Source organism: Adiantum capillus-veneris, chromosome 10 (assembly GCF_014529385.1).
Source record: "Adiantum capillus-veneris isolate H3 chromosome 10, ASM1452938v2, whole genome shotgun sequence".
Taxonomy (NCBI): domain Eukaryota; kingdom Viridiplantae; phylum Streptophyta; class Polypodiopsida; order Polypodiales; family Pteridaceae; genus Adiantum; species Adiantum capillus-veneris.
In genome coordinates, this window is record NC_140940.1 from 124,122,464 (window position 1) to 124,140,234 (window position 17,771).

General features: G+C 42.1%; 1 pseudogene; it reads right to left on the reverse strand.

Annotated features, from left to right (window-relative positions):
- Positions 1-986: 986 nt before the first annotated feature.
- LOC147449578 (uncharacterized) lies at positions 987-6,123 on the reverse strand (annotated as a pseudogene).
- Positions 6,124-17,771: the final 11,648 nt, after the last annotated feature.

Consider the following 17,771-nt stretch of genomic DNA (forward strand, 5'->3'; position numbering starts at 1 on the left):
GCTCCAAAAGCCAAAGAAGGCCTCATTCGTGCACATCAACCACACTTGGATCAAAGTGTAGATGTGGTATCAAACGTGGAGTAAATTTATTTAGAGCTTCTATTGTGACTATACAAGTCAATTTTCTAAACTTAAGATCTTTATTTGTATCTTCATTTGTCTTCTGTAATTTGGAATATCTATAAGAGTTCATGTATAGGGCATCCTCTTGTTTTTTTGTATTTGTTAACAACACAATCCGTTAAGATTTGTACTCTATTTACCAATCATAAATCATCACATTTTCCTCGTATTTTCCCACTTTAAGTGGATAATTCCCAAATTACATGAATGTGGTCAATTTGCAAATTCCCATAATCTGATATTCTTACCAAAATACCTGATATGGTCTTCTAAGGTAAGTCTCAATTAAATTGTTAATGTCATTAACAAGAACTAGACAACACATACACAAGTATGGTGGCACAATTCTAGAAGGATTGGTTGGTTAAAGTAATAGCTATACACAAGATTGGTTAATTTAAGTATTAGCTATAGAAAGGTATATCATGATTGCACCATTTGTATCACAAGAGTAAGCTCACTAGCTATGTGTAATACTACTTCAAGTCCATTGTGCTCAAATAGTAGACCCATGCCGTTGGAAACGGGGAACAAACCCAACACACTACAAGCTTGCCTCTTTATAGCCCAGGGATTAACCCGCACCCCTAACCACACAGAAACTCACACACGCACAATTTCTGCCAACCTTCAGATCACAGGCTCACTGACGAGCAATCATGGCTACACACACTCGACAATAACGGCAAACAATTATCAACAACCAGCATCGCACACTTGTACCCACCGATGCATACACTCATCCCAATTCTGTAAAGGCACGCACACAGGGAGGTGACACACGCCTCGACCACACATATCAGTTGCCCACACAATCTCTCTCCCTCCCTCTTTGCGCACACACACACAGACTCGGAGCCAACGCTACCACATGTGAGATGCACAAGACAAGACGAGCAGATGATAAGATTGTAGTCGAAATCAAAATAACTCAACCAAACCATACATAATCATTGCATAGCCATAACTTTGATACGACAACAATGTTGACAATCCCACACACTTCACCATATGGCGTGCCTTGGCGGTTTCTCCTTTGCTTGATCTTCTGTAGCCGGGCACCCTCGTTGCCGGTCTCTTCTCAATTTGACGATTCCTGCTTGACAATCTTACTCTGGTAGCCCTTGATTAACGTCCTCCCACTGATGCCCTCGATCTCTAAAACATCTTCATATGACCATCCCCTAGCCTGCCATGCAACACTCGCCCTTCAATGGCACCTCTTGGCTGCAGCCATCCTCCTCCGGCAATCTTTGGGTGGCCTTAAATGGCGCCCTCTGTCCTGCTTGGCCAACCGACTCTGGCTGTTCTCTCTTTATCAACCTCATCCAATGGCGGCTTCTGCCTCTCTCTTCATGACCTGGCGGCTATGTACTCTCACCAACTGCAGCCAAAACAAAAGGCAATCCGCCTCCAACTGTCTTGCATCCTCCTCGCTCTTGGCGGCCCTCCTCTTAAATCATGCCCCATCTAAGCTAGGCCATGGTGTCACCCCTCTCGTTATCCCACCAAGCTCAGATAAGCTCCCCGCCACTGACGGCCCTCAACCTTCTCAACGCTGGCCCCCTCTTCATGGCGGCCTCCTGCTGCTCACAACATGCTCGCGGCCTGGCTCCCTTTGATTGCAGCTCGCGACACACGGCCAACCACCCACCTGATGCCGCTTTCGGCTCCTGAAGACTTGCCCACACTCTCCACTTGCCTTCACCTCAGATCTCCCTTGGCACCTTATGCCCTCCTCCTTACCACTGGCCCCTCCTCTCTTCTTTGATGGCGGCCCTGCCTTGCGGTCCACACTCTTCTTTCTCTCTCTGATGGCGCTGCACTACAACCCTCTTTGCATGCAACCCAGCTCCACTTCTGTGGAGGCTCCTGTCAACCCGCCCCTCTCGGCCTTACTGCACTTGCTTTGGCTGCCCTTGGCCCTAGCTTGGTCTGCAACCCCAACCAATGGTGCACCCGTTGGCGACCTCTCCATTCTTGGCCTATCTTGACATGGCGGGTCCTCTCTACAATAGCCCGTTGCCTCTGTAAAATAGTCCCGCCATGCAGCTTGCTACATCCATCTTTTGGTCCCCCAGCCTACTGCCAGCCCTCGGTCCTTCATGCAATTGGAAACCTCCTCCTCTATCCACCAGATGGCACTCTGCCCCTCGCATGCCTGGGAGATGGCAGGCCTTTCCATTGCCTTTGCTCGTGACTGCATGCCAACCAGATTTTGAAAAACAACCTTTTTTCACCTTTTATAAAAAACTCTCCAACTTGGCAAGCATTCCCACCGCATCGGGCTCGAGCATAACATAACCCTCCACTATGTACTGCTTCCCATCTTCATGCCTCCTTGCCATAGGTTCGAACTAGTCGCATCCACAACCTTCGACCATGTCATTTTTGTCATTCAATATTTGGCCACAAGGTCTGAGCACGTCTTTTTGGAGTATAAAAAGGGCCTTCAGTAACCTCAAACCACTAGCAGTTTCAAGAAAATGTCTCGCACATTGTCAAATAGAGTGCCCTACAAACATCTCGCTCAAAATTTCATATCATAAACCTCATAACACCTGTATTCAACATCCCTTGTCTCGTTCCCAAGCTTGGTGATATCAACATTTGCTCCCGTCACCTGTGATAGGAAAAAACACCCGTACCTTCTTCTAACGAGTGCTCCATCCCTGTGCACTTGTCTCCTAATTGCATCAAATACCTGCACAATGTTCCCGTCATTTGCCTACAGACTACCATGCCTCGGCTTCTTGCACTTCCATAGGCTGACCATCTTCAGTTGTACCATCATTGCCCAACCCCTCGTTGAGCATTCATGCTCAACCATAGCATTATGTAGATAATATCTGACTGCATAATAAGAGAACTGAAATAGTATATTCATAGATAGTAGAGAAACAAGTAAAGAGAAACTTTAGCAGGTGTTCGAGCCCCCCAGATCAAATGGAAAGGCATGAGATGTCCCATGTGTGAAGTCAGCTCCACCGGGGATCAAATTGATAGCGTTGAGGACAACCACCTATCTGTAAAACATGTGTGAACAATATATCCTCGGCACCCACAAACCTGTAAACAAGCCACTCTGGTAGCCTCCCATAGCATGGTTCTTCAATAACCTTTATCCATACGCATGCTTGATACCCAAAATGAGCGTAAACACCCACATTTGAAGCAGTTGCATCACCTGCAATCATTTCTCCCTTTGCTAGAGGGCTCTCCATAGCAGAACGCACATGCACAGAGCTTTGCAAACAGTGGAGAGCTTCATAGAAAGCTACCTGCAATAACACCTTCATGAGGAGCGTAGCACATACCTTCAACACCTTTTGTTTTGCCCCTACTCGCTCTTTAGTGACAAGAGCATGGGCTACTACCCCTTCAACTTGTACTTCACACGAGAGCGAGCTAGATTGCTCGACCATCAACTCTTGACCATCAGCCTTAGCTACCTACTCTTCAAACACATACTCGATCACCACGTCATTGGACAAGCAAGACAAAAATTGATCCCAAACTTCATCGCCTGCAAGGTTGACAGTACCCTCCTCTTTGCATGTGATCGGGATCTCACAAGCTGCACATATACCTGTCTCCACAGCGTCAATTGCCGGAGTTGTCTCTCTACGGTTACACACCAACTCTGGAACCCTATAGTGTACCTCAACATGCTGGCCAAGGCAAGGTTGCCCCACCCCCTGCATAGATAAAGCATCTTGCTATACCTCTACTTCACCTTCACTGAAACTTGATGTAGATAGCATATCGCTTTTGTCCACTAGGTATTCAATGTCTTGCACTTCTGCATGGTAGGCAACGTCAAGCATGACTTTCCAATCTTCGTCATAAGCCGCAAAATCCTCCACAAAACTAGAGCTTGAATCACTCCAAGCATCTTCGTTATCAGATTCATATTCGCTACTGGTGGAGCTTGTTAAAACTTCATCATAGGAGATTTTTGTATCAAGAATTGACTTCGTGCATACCTCTTTGTCGAATCTTCCATCCGAGTCTTTGATACTTCCATCTTGAAATCAAGAACAAAACAGGCTCAAACGCTCGACCATGATTGCCTATTGGAAACCTCCAAATTGTTGAGCCAAGACTTTGCTTTGCTTTGCATCACCTGTGACAAACCTCGAAGCTTTGCTTCATTGGTCAGCATCTGTAGTGACATCATATACAACTCTAGATCGCATACCCAATATTCTGCATCTTCCTCGCCAGTGAAAACTAGCAGACCATAATCTTCAATCATATTCAAACTGTAGGACTTCACCGACGAGCAATCAGTAGGTCCTCAGTGGGGACACCATTGATGGAAAGGGGGAAGGGGGAACAAACACAGCACACTCCAAGCTTGCCTCTCTATAGCCCAGGGATTAACCTGCACCCCTAACCACACAAAAACTCACACACACGCACACTTTCTGCCAATCTTCACATCACAGACTCACCTACGAGCAATCATAGCTACACACACTCAACCATAACCACAAACACTTATCGACAACCACCATCCCACACTTGTACCCACCGATACATACACTCATCCCAATTCTGTAAACACACTCACACAGAGAGGCGACACACGCCTCGACCACACATATCATTTGCTCGCACAATCTCTCTCCCTCTGTCTTTGCACACACACACACACACACAGACCCAGAGCCAACGCTACCACGGGTGAGATGCACAAGATGAGAGGAGCAGACGATAAGATTGTAGCCAAAATCAAAATAACTCAACCAAACCATACATAATCACTGCATAGCCATAACTTGGATACGACAACGATGTTGATAATCCCACAAACTTCACAATATGGTGCGCCTTGGCGGTTTCTCCTTTCCTCAATCTTTTGTAGCCGGCCACCCTCGTTGGCGGTCTCTTCTCAATTTGACGGTTCCAGCTTCACAATCTTATATTGGGTGCCCTCGATTAGCGCCCTCCCACTGATGCCCTCGGTCTCTAAACCATCTTTATATGACCATCCCCTAGCCTGCCATGCAACACTCGCCCTTCAATGCCGCCTCTTGGCTGCAACCATCCTCCTGTGGAAATCTTTGGCGGACCTTAAATGGCGCCCTCTGTCCTGCCATGCAACACTCGCCCTTCAATGGTGCCTCTTGGCTGCAACCATCCTCCTGTGGCAATCTTTGGCGGGCCTTAAATGGCGCCCTCTGGCTGTTCTCTCTTTGTCAACCTCATTCAATGGCGGCTTTTGCCTCTCTCTTCATGACCTGGCGGCTATGTACTCTCACCAACTGCAGCCAAAACAAAAGGCAATCCGCCTCCAACTGTCTTGCATCCTCCTCGCTCTTGGCGGCCCTCCTCTTAAATCATGCCCCATCTAAGCTAGGCCATGGTGTCACCCCTCTCGTTATCCCACCAAGCTCAGATAAGCTCCCCGCCACTGACGGCCCTCAACCTTCTCAACGCTGGCCCCCTCTTCATGGCGGCCTCCTACTACTCACAACATGCTCACAGCCTGGCTCCCTTTGATTGCAGCTCGTGACACACGGCCAACCACCCACCTGATGCCGCTTTCGGCTCCTGAAGACTTGCCCACACTCTCCACTTGCCTTCACCTCAGCTCGTCCTTGGCACCTTCTGCCCTCCTCCTTACCACTGGCCCCTTCTCTCTTCTTTGATGGCGGCCTTGCCTTCCAGTCCACGCTCTTCTACCTCCTTTGATGGCGCTGCACTGCAGCCCTCGTTGCATGCAGCCCAACTCCACTTATGTGGAGGCTCCTGTCAACCCACCCCTCACGGCCTTACTACACTTGCTTTGGCTTTGCCCTTGGCCCTGGCTTGGTCTGCAACCCCAACCAATGGTGTACCCCCTTGGCGACCTCTCCATCTTGGCCTATCATGACATGCAGGGTCGTCTCTGCAACAGCCCGTTGCCTCCGTAAAACAGCCCCCCCATGCAGCTTGCTACATCCATCTTCTGGTCCCCCAGCCTACTGCCACCCCTCGGTCCTTCATGCAACACCAGATGGCACTCTGCCCCTCGCATGCCTGGGAGATGGTAGGCCTTTCCATTGCCTTTGCTCGTGACTGCATGCCAACCAGATTTTGAAAAACAACCTTTTTTAACCTTTTACAAAGAACTCTCCATACTGGTAACTTCCATATTTTATTATGGAGAATCTTGTCGGATTCCCAAATCGAGCATCATGGTGCAACATGATTCGAACTCTGGTAGACTAGGCAAAAGTACAGAAATGCATGCGCTAGCCATCAGATGAAACTGCCATTGTTGATGAAGTGCTTACCATTTTAGTATAAAAAATAAACAATCTCGAGTCCCCCCAACCCTCGTCCAGTCTACTCTCGGGTCACAGTTCCTTACTCTGCTCACGCGTCCCCTCCTTCACGCGTCCACTCGTAACTGCAGTCCCTCACTAGCAGCAGGTGCGATGTTGAGCATGAGATTGCTTCACTTTCCTTTCAAAATCAAAGGGCATCAGTTGTGATTCCCCTCTAAGGTGATTTTTTGAAGATCGTAGGGACATACTGCTTCCCATCTTCATGCCTCCTTGCCATAGGTTCAAACTAGTCGCATCCACCACCTTCGACCATGTCGTTTTCGTCATTCCATATTCGGCCATAAGGTCTGAGCACGTCTTTGGCGAGTGTAAAAAGGGCCTTCAGTACCCTCGAACCACTAGCAATTTCAAGAAAATGTCTCGTACACTGTCAAATAGAGTGCCCTACAAACATCTTGCTCAAAATTCCATATCATAAACCTCATAACACCTGTATTCAACATCCCTTGTCTCATTCGCAAGCTTGTGATATCAACATTTTCTCATGTCACCTGTGATAGCAAAAAACACTTGTAGCTTCTACTAACGAGTGCTCCATCCCTGTGCACTTGTCTCCTAACTGCATCAAATACCTGCACAACGTTCCCGTCATTTGCCTGCAGACTACCATGCCTTCGCTTCTCGCACATCCATAGGCTGACCATCTTCAGCTGTACCACCGTGGCTTGTGCTCAAGGAATTCAAAATTCCATTTGTGCCAAGTTTAACACAGTGTCTGAAGTAATCGTCAAATTATGTGGCACATTTTCCTTCTTTGTGCAACGCGCAATGCATTCAACTAAGAAGTCAAGATCATGGGTCAAGTCCACTATAAAAAGTAGCAATGAAAATGTATGAATCGAAGTGAAATTTAGGAAGTAGCTTATGGGTCAATTTTCCCTCATCCCGGAAGAAAAACAACTACCACACTTAAAATCTATTAGCCATTTGAATTTTTATGCAGCTTGATGAGATGGGTTATGTTATAGGTGCCTTGAACCATTATGAATCAGTTTTCTTTCCGACCACATATCCAAAGTGTCTTCTCCAAGGAGTGCATCATGAAACAATACCTTGGATTTTGTGCATGGTGCCAACCTCCAAACTTGCAAGAGAAAAGAGGTGCACTTTCTGTTGGGTCTAAGTCCACTTGGATTCTTGATGTATGAACTCGATCTTGTGCTAGTTTATACACTAGTAGTGATAGGAAAACGTCTCCTTCCTGCACCATCTCCCTCCTTTGTGAAATCTATCCTCTTTTCGCTGCAAAAACATCCTTTTCTACACTCACAGGACACCATACAATAACATTATTGGGGATCGCGGCATTGTAAACCTTTACCATTAGACTTGTAATGAGCCACAAGACTGGCTCAAGCCACAAAAAATGGCTCAAATCAGGGTCTCTAGCATAACTTTTGTATATGACATCAAAACCTTTATAAAATTTCTTAGGTATGGGTTTTAGATATGCAACAAGTTTTCAAATACACAATTTAGATGAAAAGAAAAAAAATACACAAGATTGGTTAATTAAAGTACTATTAGCTATAGAACGGTAGCATCCTTTGCACCATCTAGCTCTCAAGAGTAAGCTCATATCCTAAGTTCAATATTTGACTTATTAAACGTTATGATTTGTGATATAATCCCTATAGGTACCACTTCAAAACTTGGTATACTCACTAGAAAAACATTTATCTCACCACTTACAATATTCCATGCTCTTCAAAGTTTTGGTACTTTATTCGGTGAATGACTTTGTTGGACGCATTTTTGACGCCCCGTTTTTTTGTAAATTTGTATATATGGACATGACGCCCGATGTCAAAAGGATGTGTGGGATTTTTTTTATATAACTTTCTTTAGCAAGCACATGTATATGCAGGGCAAGTCGCTAGGGTAGCTCCAGCTATAGGGTTACTGTAAGTGCCTGTATGTAAGTTTCTTGAAGAGAGACATGTAAATAACTAAAACTCATGTAGAAACTTAAAAAATTTCATCCAAAGTCTAAAAATTTAAAGGTTTAGCTTGTTGTATCTCCTTGATAGTTTTTGATGCAGGTTTCATCCTCACCCTGCCTTCTCTACGTGTAGTCATATTGGGACAGCTCTTTCTTCGCATCAATTTTGCATGTAGACACATGTAGATTCGATTTTGTTCATCTTAATATTTCTTGCAAGTCAGTTTTTAAGATTTCTTCCAAGATTTAAAGTGCCCCAATTGGAGTTGTGCTCTTTAAGTTACGACTAGTTCTCTACTGGGTTAGGATATGGCAACCTAGTGGCAAATTGTGTGCACACTGTTTGGGAGGGCATGTATCTATGAATTGTGGAATTAGTGTTGAAGTTGTGGGTTTGTGATGTTCAATTGTGAAAGGGAATTCCCTTGTCTTCATATGAATTGGTCAAAGTGTGTTGTAAATCCGTGCTTTGACATGGTTTTTATCCTATGTGCTATGGTCCTTTGGGTGGGTCTCTGCTTGTAAATTCCCGAGGGAGCATAGGCATTCTTGTTGGGGTTTATTAAGATTGGTGTTGAGGTTGAAGTTTTAATGCTCTTGGGCTGTAAATCTATAGAGATGTCCCACGTTTTCTTATTCTCCAACAGTGTTTTGGTGCCCTCCACTAAGGAATCACTTCAAGCTACCTTCAATTTATAGGTTTTGGAAGACATAACATTTAGTTTACTGGATTTTAGTGTGAATTCAAATGAAACTATGAAAGGTTTCATAGAGAAAATGTTATTTTCTTGCCTTCTTGCTAGCAAGAAAGACCCATCATTGGTCCTCCAAATCTTCTATTTGTGTTTGAAGAAAGATTTTAGGGAATGGTTGGAAGGCTACAGAAAGGAGTGACAATTAGCCCAACCTCCTCAAGTTATGACTTATGAAATGGTAAGACATGATTTTATTACACACTTTCAACTGGTAGAAGACCCACAAAAGGTATGGACATGCAAAAAGGATGCTCTGTTGCTAGCCAAAGTTGGCATGGAGCTGCTGCCTTAATAGGAGCTGTCGCCTTTGCTACTTTAACTAACTCCACCCTAGCATTTTCCACCAGTTTGTGTCTCCTCACGCTTCATCTTGTAGGCACATGCTGTCTTTGGCAATCAATGGTCTAAGATTGCCTCTTTTCTTTTCTATTATGTCAATGAACAAAAAAATAGCAAAAACAAACAGTTTTTCATGGAAGTCTATTCGAAGCTTGGTACAGGCATTAGGAAAAATATGAACCCTCTAGGGGCCCTTTGGGATTAAGGTTAATTAGAGGTCAGCCAATAGGAAGAGGGTGGTGGACACACTCTATACCCTCAAAAAAGTAGGGGGACAAGGTAGCCTTACACCTCTTAATTGTCTCTTACCTAGTGAGAAGGTAAGGGAGGTGGCTAGGGGAAAGAGGGGGGGGGGGGGGGGGGGGGGGGGGGGGGGGGATCACTTTGACCTCTTTTCCCCCACTTTTTGGCCCGGATTTAAAAATACAATAAAAATTTCAAATTTTCAAAAAATTTCAAATTTCAAGTTTTCCCTCCTTAAAAGGTCCCCAAACCTATTTCATGGTCAAAAAAGTATTTTTGACCTTCAAAAGTTAAAAACGTGCACTAAAAAATCCAAAAAATTGATTTTTAAAAAAAAACAAATCAAAACATCATTTTCACCCTCCAAAGTCTTTCCAAACCTATTCTATAGCTAAAAAGTGTTTTTCTCTCTCTACAAACCTTTTTCCAAGCTCTCCATTGCTACAACAACCACATGCACCCCCTATAGTCCATCATTATCTCTCTGCTAGCTTTCTCCCACCTCCATTGTAGCACCAAGCAAGCTCCTCCTCCATCTCTTCCCCTGCCCACCACATAGTTTCACACCAAGTTAGCTCCTCTCCCTTCTCTCATCTCCATTACAACATGAAACAAGATTCTACTCCTTCTACTTTCATTCACTCACACTACATGGAAACCTCTACTCCCGAAGGTGGCAAAAGTATGAGCTCACATGAGTTGCATACCACAACAATAGGAGGTGTGAATATCGCGTGGGCATTGCAAGGGTTCATCTCCAACATAAAGATAGAATGGTAAGAAAACTACCCTTGTAGCTTACATTCAGAGCTTAACATCATCTCCATCTTTAAGTTTATCATGCTGGAGAGAATTAACCTCTTAATGGATTTCAGTGTTTAGGCTTCACCCCTCATAACACTGGGTGGTGCTATTTTGTTGATGACTTTGGTGCGCCATCTATAGTTGTGTAGCATGTGATTTGAGTCTCACAATGTAAGTAAGTTGTGTTATCTATGGAGAGTCGTCAAAGATTTTTCTTGTAATTTATTCTTCGTATAATTGTCATTAGATAATTGGAATGATATCATTTTGTACTTTATAACTTTGTGCTCACATAATCTTTTGTTTACTTACAGATTCAACTTGTTTTAAGAGGACATGAGCAAGCAACCATGTGCAGAGATGGAAATCACTTTATTTTTGTTCCTTGAGGAACCTTTCACTACCATGTTATTTTGATAAGAATAGTAGGTGTTTTTTAGAATCTTGAACCAATAGGGACTCTCTAGGAGCTCTCATAGAAGCCATCCATATAGTACTACTATCTTCCCTAGTGTCATAGACACACAAATACTCAAGTGTATATGAATCTCTAGATGAGGAAGACAAATACTTGTAAGATAAGCCTAACAGCAACAACATTGTCTCCATTTGTAATTATTTTTCATGAGGCTGGATTCCTCTATAAATGCAATATAAATATGTTTTTTTGTTAAATGGTGTCGCATTGAGTGAGAGTATTTAATTTAGATTACTGAAGTTTCATACAGATCTGAGAAATATTGTTTACTTTTATGGATATTTTGATTTGCCTGTACGATGATTCAAGTCGCAAGTCTTAATCACTCCACCTTGAAGAAATTCAAGCAATATTTTGATTTCAGTTTAATCATTAATGGTTATTCTTATTAAAGTGGATCATAAACTTTGTCAAGATGTCCTCATTTGGGGATGTTGAATATATATCTTTAGCAATGTTTCACAAGAACACTAGGTGGACACAAGAGGTGGACACAAGGAAGTAAAAATTGGCTCCTTGTTTGGTCGATTTCTAGTGTTTAATGTTTAGTGCACAGGATTTGTGAGGCCGTTGACATGGGGAGTTTACTAAAGTATATGTAACATAGCACATGTGTTCAACATAAGGGATTTTATATTCTTGTAAAGTTGCAGAAACATGTGTAGATAAGGCCTATAAGGGGTACTTTTAATCCATTCTAGTGAACGCACGTGATATAGGAAAATTTTACATAGTGAATGCTCCGGACCTTTGAACACAAAGAAAGGGGGGGGGAGGGGGGGGAGCTCTAATTACATCTGAGTGAAAAGAAGTGAAATTTGTACTGTCATGTTGCATAAATATTTTCTTTCACTTAATCTAAAAAGAAATTGGTATCCTGGGGTGCAGACAAGGCCATATAATGCAAAAAAAGGGGTGGCCACAAGCGCGCGTAGTGAGCTATCCAAAACTGCTGGATGGGCCATATGTGGGCCCTTGTGGCCACCCTTTTTTTGCATAATTAGGCTATTGCTGCACTCCAGAACCCTGGAAAAGATCATGAGATGAACCTAAAATTGAACTTTTCAAGCACATTATGCCTTCCTTCAACTCAACTTACTAGTTCCCTGCACCAAAAGGGAAAATCACATTGGACAGTATAAAAATCTAGTCTCATGCTGCATAAACATCTGGTTTCATCAAATATTAACATTCTTGCTATTATAAGGGGCAAACAAGGCCATATAATGCAAAAAAAAGGGTGGCCACAAGGGCGCGCAGGTGAGCCATCCAAAACTGTTGGATGGGCCATCTGCGCGCCCTTGTGGCCACCCTTTTTTTGCATAATTAGGCTATTGTTGCACTCCGATCCACGACCTTGGAAAAGGTGAGATGAATGTAAAATTTAACTTTTCAAGCACATTATGTCTTCCTTCAACTCAACTTACTAGTTCCCTGCACCAAAAGGCCAAATCACATTGGACAATATAAAAATCTAGTCTCATGCTACATAAACATCTGGTTTCATCAGCTATATTTAACATTTTTGCTATCCTAAGGGGCAAACAAAGCTAGAAAATGCAAAAGAAAAGGGTGGCCACAAGGGCGCGCAGATGAGCCATCCAAAACTGCTGGATGGGCCATTTGCGCGCCCTTGTGGCCACCCTTTTTTTTGCATTTTCTAGCTTTGTTTGCCCCTTAGGATGGCAAAAATGTTAATATTTGATTTAAATTTAACTCTTCATGGCCAAAACCACTTAACTTAAAACACATGGATAAACCGAAAAGCCAAATCACTATGGAGACAGTAGACACAACTCTTAATCATTTTGTCATTGCAAAGTCATCTGAAATGATGTGAGCCTCTACAACTTCTTGAATAGCCTCCAACGCTATTGCTTGCATTTTATACTGATTTCCATAGCTTTGAAGCACCTCCTTCACCGTGTGAGCATATTTTTGATGCATGGCCATGATTCAAGTGTTAAGTTTTTTTCGGTTGTTTTCAACAGCTTCTAGATTTCAATCGGCTCCGAATCTGTCTGGGCTTGTCTCACATGAATTTGTTCATCTCATCGCGTTCTTCGACCATCATGTGATGAGAAAAAATCATATCTTGCTCGCATTCTCCAAAAATCAATGTGCAAGTTGACAATTTATTTAAAAATGATGTAAAACATACATTTTTTACTTTTTTCTTAATCTACGGGCTCCAACGAGCATTAAAACCATGGAATCTGAAAATACTCAATGAACCATTGTTTTTTATTGTGTTAAGGACTGTATTTCCTACATACAAAACTTTCCCAAGATCTCGCCCTAACACCTTCAAAAGTGGCTTCCAAGGAGTGTACTCGGTCAAAATTTGAAACTGAAGAAAAACAATCAGAATGAACTCCTAAACTGTGTATAAACTTTAGAATAACCAAAATTTCCTTCAAAAAAAAGTTATGCTAAAAATTTGAAAATAGCCCCCCATTGGACTCCCCACAACGATAGAAGTCAAAGGGTTCAAGGAGAGGTATGGTGTCACAAGTGCATGGTGAGAATCTCATCGAGGTTTATTCCGTCAAGATCTCTTGTACTTTATCATGTCTTCTCATGTACAATCTTACCAAAAAAAAAATGATACTTTAAATGACTACAAATCTTATTTAACTTATCAAACAATCTAAAATATGGTAGACCAAGAGTGCTCTTACACATCAACAAACAAAAAAGTCCAAACTTCTTCTCATTAACTTTGATAAACATACATTCGTGAACAACTTCCAAAGGGTAGTGCAGTCATAGTTCTTACATCCATTCCATGACATGGTATGCTCATGGGGTGACCTATCATATAAAAATATCTCTGGTGGGGGTGCCCTCATGTTAGGAAAGGGTGTGCTGCTAATGAAAAGTTGTTGTATTGTCCTACTAGGGATCTCTCCATGTTAGCATAGTGATTTTTGGTGTAGTGGGAGCCACATTGCTTGAAGAGAGCTTTGTGCCATCGTAAAAGCTTCATGTTATGGTAGTTCCTTGAGCCATTCTTGCATTAAGATGAGATTACCCACCTCTAATAAGGATGGATTTGAAGCACCTACCTGCAAGATGTAACAAAGAAGGCTGTTTTAGAGGAAAAGTGGTGACACTTGACCTCTCTAACCTGCACCCACTGTTTCTTGTAATGCCACTATTTTGAGCTGAAGAGTTTGACATTCGTGCATCCACGAATGCAAAGAAGCACCTGCACCCATACACAACCAATTGTAATAGCCTAACAAGCCTACTTCTCCCGTCCCAAGATATTGAAGAACCATACACATTCGTCTCACCGATAGTATGACGATCTTGGGATGACCTCTGCTCACCCTCACGTGTGGCCTTCGGTGCAAACACCGCAGACAAGCAATATGTACACTTTTGTTGTGTGGAGTACATGGTGGTGGAGGGATACGATTTGTGATGTCCGTGAGCACCATGGCAGTTGTTGCGTGAGGAAGCAAAGAATGAAAAGAAAGAGGGGGGAGGGAGAGGGAGGAACATGGGAGGAGAGAAGGGGGCAGAGGGGAAGAGGGAGAGAGAGGGGAGGAGGAGGAGAGAAGGGGGTAGGGAGGGAGAGGAGAGGAACATGGGAGGAGAGAAGGGGGCAGAGGGGGGAGAGGGAGAGAGAGGGAAGGAGGAGGAGAGAAGGGGGTAGGGAGGGAGAGGAGAGGGAGAGAGGAGGAAGGAGGAGGAGAGAACAAAGGTTTTTTTTTTTGGGGGGATTTTTTTTTTTGAAAAAGTGGACTTTTAGTGTTTGTAGGTTTAAAAAAATGTCAAAAAATGATTTTTTGATGTGTATATATATTGGGAGGGAATTTTAAGTCAAAAATAAGTAAAAATAACTTTTTTGAAAAAAAGTCAAATTTTGGCTCTTAGTGACCCACGTTTTTGCTGATGTGGCCACACCCCTTTACTCCCTTCACTTTCCAAAAGCTAGAGAGAGAAAGTGACCTCTTAGGTCCACATCCTACATGTGTCTAAAAAAAGGCTAGAAAAGTCTACTCAAAACTAGCTTCTTGAATGCCCTTGTCCCCTTAACCCTACACAACATTAGCCTTAATCCCTAAAAATTAGGATTCCTTACAAGGCCCATGCAAGGTTCATATTTCTCCTAATGGTGAAGGCCAGACAATAGAAGACTTTGTGAAGGCATTTAATGCGTTATGGACAAAGTGGTGTGCATCTTTGGGGGTTGAAATTCCTCTAGCCATGTTGAAGAAGGATATGTTTCTTGCAAGTTCAAGAAGTAGTCTATGATTGAAGATGGAGCTTAAGCAACCAAGGACCTTCGAGGAGGCAGTTGAAATTGCAACACACATATACTCCTCCAGGCATATCCCTATCCTCGTCGCACGACTTGGGTATCCTCTCTCCGCTGCCACGTGTGGAGATGGTTCCATGACACAATTTCCAATTCTTATTTTTCTTTATCTTGTGTGGAAAAGTCTTACAAAAATAATCTACTCTAGATTGTTTCTAAATCAATAATCCGAGAAGTAAAGCAAAGGTCTGGAATATGAGGACAATTGCGGAATAGCCCATGTAGATTCTTAGTCTTTCCAATGTTTCTTTTTATAACCAATCGATTAGAAGAGTTTCTTAATTAAATCACATACTCCTACCTTATCATGATCCCTTCATGGATCCATTTTCCTTCCTTCTTTTCTCGTAGACATCAAGCCTACCCAAACTAGGCCAATTTCTAGATGCATCCGCGGGTCCCTATCACCTGACCGGGACACACTTCCATTCAGTCTCATTTCTAGGGTAGTGAATGAACCCTAGCTCAAAACATAGACCGACGATTATTAGTCCTAGCCAAAAAGGATCATCCCCCGTTGTATCCCACAGGTAAACACCTACGTCGGCCTTTTCCAAGCATGTAAGACAAAGTTCACACTTAAATATTCTATGTTATGCTAGGGCTATCCACATCAAATCTTCTCGGTGAAGTTTTAATTATAGTTTAACTTTAGATTAAGTTACTTGAGCTATAATCTCTTGGTTCCTAGTTTATTTTAGTCTTTAATCAAACAAGATCGTAAATACAACGAGTCTCTTGGGAGTTTGAGGTTTCGTCTTGACATAAGTTTCAAGCTAACCCCGAATTTGACGAATCCCATTTTGGTCCCTTTGCATCATTTTCCATACGTGGGACATCTCCATGGAAGCGATGGGAGTTTTATTTTCAAGCAACACAATCACGACATCCATGAAGCTATTCCCTTACTCCCCCGTTCAAATTTGCAAAACCAACTTGAAAGTAGATAAACTTGAAATGAACAATGCATATGCTTTCTACAATGAGTTTTTCTTTGGTGTGATCTATGCATGGTAAACACAAAAATTCGGAATGCACCAACTTGAAATCTTGAGACATATAATCAAAAAATTTCTTTTGAGTGCTTATGCAAGAGTGAAACCCTTCCATGGATGGTAATGTAAGAGAAAAAAATGCAAAGTTCCTAAGAGTGGACATGCTAGTATAGTGAAAAATACTCATGCAATAGTGTATGAATGATTAACAAATTCTTCTTTAAGAAAGAATTTAGACATACCTTTGCTATCATGGAGAAGATTAACTATGTAGCTAGAAGAGGCCCCGGGGAGGTCACCTAATAAAAATGTAACCTATCATGTGAGTTCAACAAAAGGGTATTTAAAGTTCTTGAAACTTACAGAAATATATATACAGAAAGGCATTATTTTTTCAAATTTGAAAAAAACTTACAAATTAAAAAAAAACAAAATTCACAGATAAGGGGTTTTACTAACATGTCTTGAACGCACATGATATGGTAGTTTTACACAAAGTGAACCCCCCGAGGAAGAGGCTTATGATTTTGGGACTTTCCAATTGATAAGAGAGGGGATACCTTAATTGGAAGGAAATTCCCACTTCCAAAGAAAAACTCCTTTGATTAAGATAGGGCTACCCTTGAAAACTTAACTCTCCTTGAGAGAATTAGTATTAACTTTATTGGTATCACTAACAAAATCTTACACACATTCTCTTTTCCTCTTTGAAAGAAGAAAAATCCTATTTCTTAAATTTAAAGAAAAACTTGTGAACCTTTCATAAGAGCATTCTTTTTTTAGAGTAAAATATAATGCCACTTTGAATAGAATGGTTAATTCTAAAAATTTCCACTACATAATTGCTCGTGATCATGTGGAAATTATCTTGTGTATCTTATAAAATTAGAAAAAGATATTTTGGTGGGGTCTAAGGATATTCATAGATATTAAGAATCATCCAACATTCATGCTATTTTAGTATGATCTCTAATCACATATGGTTAAAGAGAGTGCTTTCTACTCTCGCTATGCCGTATTAGTCTAGTAATCTAGAGAAAGGAACTTGAAATATATGTATGATCTCCAGTCATCTATGGTTAAAGAGAGTGCTTTCTACTCTCTCTATGCCATATTAGTCTGGTAATCTAGAGAACTTGAAACAACGGAACTTGAAATAACATCGGGGTTAGTTGTTAGAAACATGGCTAGGTATGATTAGTAATGAACCATAATTAGAGGGAAACAATAAATTAAGTATGTATTTCTTCTTCCCAAGCAAAAGGCTTGCTTATGGAAAAATGAGAGCTCAAGCATGAATTTATGTAAGCATGAAAGTAAATCACTTTCAATCAAGTGCAAGATGATTAAGACAACAAGAAAATATTTCCTTAGTGTGTGTATGGTCTAGTCTTCTCCATGACACTTTGAATGTAGTCGGCTCT